The following is a 6,132-nucleotide window of genomic DNA, read 5'->3' as shown; positions in this document are numbered from 1 at the left end:
AGAAGGAGCCATTGAGGCCGGGGCTGGATCTCAAGGCCAGAACCCGGCCAGGGGCTGTTGACCCTCCTTAAAGAACAGCTGCAGCTGCAGCAACAACAGCCAGGAAAACAAGCCAAGTTCAGGCTAAGAAAGCAGACTGTGTGCTGGCCTGGGGGTCCGCAGATGAGGCCGTTGCTGAAGGCGGTTATGGAGATGAGGGTGAGGAAACAAAAGGGATAAAAAGGAACAGAGCACCAAAGGGGCTGGGAACAAAGAGGTAGAGGGGGATTCTTCTAGTCACATAGTGTCAGGAGCCCAGGAAAAGGCGAGACCCCTAGGGAGCCCTGAAATGGAGTGAGAGGGAAAGAAGAACGCAGCTCACAGCTACCAAGAGGAGGAGGAAGTGGGAGATGTGCTGCTTCCTGTAGAAAAAGCGATGACTGAAGACAAAGCTGGGTGGGGACTAGTCCCTGGGCTGCAGGCGCCGCTGCTACACATACACACGCAGCCGCCACTCCGTGGGCAGCTCCTACTACTGCCGCTGGGCTGGGCTGGGCTGGGCTGGGCTGGGCGGGCTGCGCGGAGCTCGCTGCACACATCGGCGGAGAGAGGAGAGAAGCCACTCTTCTCTGACCACCTCGCAGCCAAGGTAAAAGAAATGCTTCTCGTGTGGCTCCTTTTGAAACGAGTAACAGGACCGGCGCCTGTGGTTTTAAGGGCAGATTTCTTAGGGCAGACGGGACATTGTCTCAGGACTGGGGGAAATGATTAGGATGGGTTCTGTTAGAAGGGCTTTTTTTGAATGACCACATTTGCCATTAAAAAAAAAAGAGAGAGAGATTATTAGTGCTTCGCTTCGGTGACTGGTCAAGAAAACACCGTAAATGAAAGAAGCTGTTTGCATAGTTCTCTTGGAAGCGAAGCAGGGCTGGTTGGAAATCAGTTGGAGCTGTGGAGCTGTGCGCTGATCTTCTGAGCGTCGCAGTCCTGCTTTAGGGGTGTAAGTGGTGTAAAATGTTAATTGCATTATCTTTCCTACACATTGCGCTGGCGTATCTTTTGTTTTGCAGCATAATGACTGTGATTTGGCTTTGGGGGGGATGGGGTTTAAATCCTTTGGTACTCAGAATTTGCCAACAAAGGCGGTGGAATTGCGTATGTGAGGGATAGTATTTACCATTAAGAAAAAGAAAAAAAAAAAGCGTGTCTTCCTTCTGCTCGGTATAGCTGCTTTCAGGATAACCTCAGAAACAGCTACCATTTGCCAGTAGGTCTTATCCTAAAGTTGCATCCTTTCTCGGGGGAGTGTGGCAGGTTTAACTTGCCCCAAATGTATACGTGGATTTTATGTTTATATGGATTTTTTAAAATCTCTAGGTGAAGATACATATTAATTTCAGCGAGAGATTAAATGTCTACATGTTTCTGAGTTGTTTCCTTACCTGCATACAGACTGAAATAGTAAGATCGGAACGCAATTTTTATTCTTTGGTTTTCTTGAGTAACGGATGCTCTTAATGAGTCTGTGACCATGACTTGTTCACATATTTATGAATGATATGTAAACGTGCAGTAACTAGGTCTACCGGATAAGAAATGAGATTGTGGATTCTGTTTGCATCATATGTTGGAGAAAGAGTTTAATACCCTCGTGTAGCTGGTTTTAAAAATTAAGCTTTGTCTCCAAAAGCAAGTGCGGTTAAGCAATAAATGGTCATTGATAAAAGGTTTTTCTTGAATTATTAGAATGAAAGAAGACACATATTCAAAGGAAAGAAAGAAGTGCTTATAGTAGAGTAAAAATAATAGAAAGGTCACATTTACACACTAAGAAATTCTTAAAATATAGGTTTTTAAACTAAATAAGTCATTGAGCGTGTATATGCCTTGCCATTTATCACCATCCTCAATTATGAGGAGCTATAGGGTTTTTTAAAATGCCATTTTAGGAAATTGATTTGGCTTCCCAAGATTTGTGGTGTAACAGCACATTTTTGAGAGAGAAGAATATTTCAGTGCAGAAGGAAAAGTATCTACTTTTCTGAGGTTCCTCATTACATGAAACCTGTGCGATATCTAAGAGGCAACATATTGCTGCTGTTAAAACCACGTAGCTCCCTGATTCACTGCATTGAATCAAAACAAGTCACGCCACGCATTCCGCAGTTCCACTTCCCATTTGCCTCCTGTGGCAAACAGAGAGATATCTGCCGGAGAGGGGATCTAGGCTGGACCTGGGGTCCAGAAGGCCCCTACCTGGAGTGCTCTGATCAAGCTGCCTGCCAATAAATGAAGTCGTGGATGAATGAATATGTGGCTCACCCTCGGGTACTTGCTCATCTATAGGCTGTATTCACTAGATACTGCCAGCACTGCTTTGTTTGGGGGTGTGGAGACAATCTGCGTTCCTCTTCCTTGGGTGCTTCACACAAGAGTAAGAAAATAAAGCCCTTGTTCCACAGGCACTGGAGAGTCTAGGGGGCCCCCTGCTCTCTTTCAGAAAATGAAGAGGTGCCTGTTTTCTGCACAGCACACATTTCCTTCATTGTTAAATTCCAGCTTGAAGCACAACAATAGTGAGTAACAGCAGATCAGTAATTATAATGGTAGAAGGTTTAGGGGCAAAAGATGAAAACGCTCCTATGCTGTTCAAATGAGACTGTTTCCACTTATTCCGGCCATATGGACAATTGAAAGACATAATGCAAAAGCCCAGGGTACTCAGTGGCTTTTGAGGGAGTCGACCAACACTGAAATTTTAATTGAATGTGTGGTGTGGTTTTTTTCTGCCATATGGCCAATGGCTGGGAGGAAACATGACTCTTACTTCATAGCCAGCCCTGGGCCTCATATGGTAGGCACGCAGTGAATGTATTTGGTTGACTGACTTTTTTAGCCTACTTCTGAAGGCAGGCCCAACTTTTCAGTATAAAAGCTCCATGGTCAAAGCAGAAAGCCTGTTCAAAAAGACAGTTGTGGGCAGAAGAATATAACGTCATGAACTGAAAGGAATGCAGGCTTCCAGAGTTGGCAGATCTGCCTTTGAATCCTACCACTGGTTTTTACTACTTGACCTGTATGTTAATTTATGAACCTTAGTTTCTTCATTGTAACGAGGGGTTAATCGTACCTAATCAAGGTGGTGGGGTTTTCTGTTAGGTTTCATTGATTTTTATTTTGTTTTTGCTTTTGTTGTGGATATGTGAGTGCCTGGGACATGGTAGGTATTCAGATGGCATTTTTTTCTCCCTAAGTGGCATGAGGGAAAGTTAGCATATGCTTGATCTTTGTCACTACCACAAAGGTTCCAAGAGACTTTTTTTTTATTGTATAAAATATATATATATATATATATATATATATATATATATATATATATATTATGACATTTCCCATTTTAACTATTTTTTTAAATATATTTTTATTGATTTCAGAGAGGAAGGGAAAGGGAGAGAGAGAGAGATAGAAACATCAGTGAATAGAGAGAATCATCAATCGGCTGCCTCCTGCACACCACCCACTGGGGATCAAGCCCCATAACCCGGGCATGTACCCTTGACTGGAATCGAACCCAGGACCCTTCAGTCTGCAGTCTGACGCTCTATCCGTTGAGCCAAACCAGCTACGGCCCTTTTAACTATTTTTAAGTGTATTGTTCTATGACATTAAGTATATTGATATTGTTCAACCACCACCACCAATCTCTAGATCCATTACATCTTCTCAAATTGAAACTCTGTTCCTATTAAACAGTAACTCCCCAATCCCACCCTGCCCCACCACCCCAGCCCCTGGCAGCCACCATTCTGTTTTCTGTCTCTATGATTTTGACTATTCTAGAAACCTCATATAAGTGGAGTCATACAGTATTTGTCTTTTTGTGACTGGCTTAATTCACTTAGCACTTGTCTTCAAGGTTCATCTATGTTATAGCATGTATCAGAATTTCCTTCCTTTTTAGGCTGGATATATTCCATTGTATGTATATACCATATTTTATTTATGCATTTAATGGACTGGGTTGCTTCCATGTTTTAGCTATTATGAATAATGCTGCTATGAACATGGGTGTGCAAATATGGTTCGAGTCCCTGCTTTCATCTCGTTTTGGGTACTCAGAAGTGGAATTGTTGGATCATATGTTAACTCTATGTTTATTTATTTATTTTTTTTTGAGGAACTACCATACTGTTTTCCACAGCAGTTGCCTGCATGATTTAACATTCCCACTAGCTTTAACATTCCCACTAGCAGTGTAAAAGGGTTCCCTTTTCTCTACATTCTCAGCAACACTTGTTATTTTCTGAAGGTTTTGTTCGTTTGTTGGTTTGTTTTTGATAGTAGCTATCCTAATAGGTATGAATTGATCTTAGTGGTTTCAATTTGCATTTCCTCAGGATTAGTAATTTTGAGTCTCTTTTCATGCGCTCATTGGCCATTTATATATAGTCTTTGAAGAAATGTTTATTCAAGTCCTTTGCCCATTTTTCCCTTGGATTGTTTTGGAAGAGACATTTTTAAATGGTGGATCTCTTAACATAGTGTGTCATAAAGATATGACTATAACACTAGTATTTAATCTTCTGCATACTTCAGTATTATTCCTGCCCAAGTAATATACTTCTCTCAAAAATAACTCTATAGAGAAGGGCTGTAGTAGTTAAACAGCAACAATAGGTTTCTGAGACAACAGGTTTCTACTAATAAAATGTGATTCTCATCTAAATTTCTTGTTCAAAAATAAAGACTCTTTCTGTGTTTAATTTCCCACTACACATTTTACTCCTGATGCCCAAACTAGTGAAGTAGGGTATACATGGGGCCAAGGAGAACTGGGCAAGAAGATTAGGGAAGACTCAATTAACAGGGACACTATCTGAGCTTTATGCTGCGGTTGCAGTCACTGACCTTGAATGGTTTGAAGAGTTCTTCGATGGTTGTATGTTAACTTTTTGTAATGCAATTTGTGTGTGTTTGGGGGTGAGGGATAGAGAGCTGGCAGATAATGACCCCTGAGTTTGTTTACTTCCCAAATCTATTCATTTCACAAGTTCTGGTTCTATGGATATTCAAGGAAGAGAGGAATTACAGAGCTATATTAGGCCAGGTAAGAGATATATACATACACATATATCCATATATATATAAAAAACCAGGGGCCCTCATGACCAGAACAACTGGACGGACGACCGAACAGGCTGCATGGGGGACCAGGCTGGGAGGGGAGTTAGTGAGAGACGACCAAACGACTGAACAGCAGGCTGCGTGGGGCGACCAGCCCGGCAGGGGGGGCAATGAGGGACAACCAAACAACTGAACAGCAGGCTGCGTGGGGTGACCAGACCAGCAGTGGGGGGCAGTTAGGGGCAACAAGGCAGGCAGGCAGGTGTGCGGTTAGGAGCCAGCAGTCCAGGATTGTGAGAGGGATGTCCGACTGCCACTTTAGGCCCAATCTCCAGGATCGGACCTAAAGTAGCAGTCGGACATCCGGATGTCCGACTGCCACTTTAGGCCCAATCTCCAGGATCGGACCTAAAGTAGCAGTCGGACATCCGCCAAGGGGTCCCAGATTGGAGAGGGTGCAGGCTGGGCTGAGGGGACCCTTACTTCCCATACACGAATTTCGTGCACCAGGCCTCTAGTATATATATAAAAAGCCAGTGACCATAACACCATAATGACTGGAATGACCGGTCGCTATGACGCCCACTGTGGCCAGCGAACCAGCCCGATCAGGGGTTGGGGCCGGCCAGCCAACCTCCCGCTGCCCCTCCCCTCAGCTGGCCTGCTGCTGCTTGGACTCTCCCACCCTAATCAAGGGTGGGGCTGGCCAGCCAAACACCCCCCCTGCCCTTCCCCCTGGCCGGCTCCGCCCCTGATTGCACTCCCCACCCCAATAGGGTCGGGCCTGGCCAGCCAACCTCCTGTAGACCCTCCCCCCAGCCAGCCCCGCCCCCTATGAGCCTCCACCACCCTGATCCTCCTGCAGCCCCTCCCCCCAGCTGGCCCCACCCCTGATGGCCACCCCCACCCCAATAGGGGGTGGGACTGGCCAGCCAACCTCCTTCAGCCCCTCCTCCCACCTGGCCCCACCCCAGGTTGCCCCCCCGCCCCGGCCTCGATCAGGGGCAGGGCCAGTTGACCAACCACCCA

The 6,132-nt window shown here is 45.2% G+C and overlaps 1 protein-coding gene across 1 annotated transcript in view; it reads left to right on the top strand.

Moving 5' to 3' along the window:
• The first annotated feature begins 500 nt into the window (after positions 1 to 500).
• GNG2 (G protein subunit gamma 2) overlaps positions 501 to 6,132 on the top strand; it is a 110,952-nt gene continuing 105,320 nt past the window's right edge. Inside the window, exon 1 of the mRNA XM_006106483.3 lies at positions 501 to 628. The gene's annotated coding sequence lies outside the window, so the exon portion shown is untranslated. The remainder of the gene's footprint in view (positions 629 to 6,132) is intronic.

Source organism: Myotis lucifugus, unplaced genomic scaffold (assembly GCF_000147115.1).
Source record: "Myotis lucifugus unplaced genomic scaffold, Myoluc2.0 scaffold_836, whole genome shotgun sequence".
NCBI classification, from domain to species: domain Eukaryota; kingdom Metazoa; phylum Chordata; class Mammalia; order Chiroptera; family Vespertilionidae; genus Myotis; species Myotis lucifugus.
This window is presented reverse-complemented; position numbering and strand designations above follow the sequence as displayed.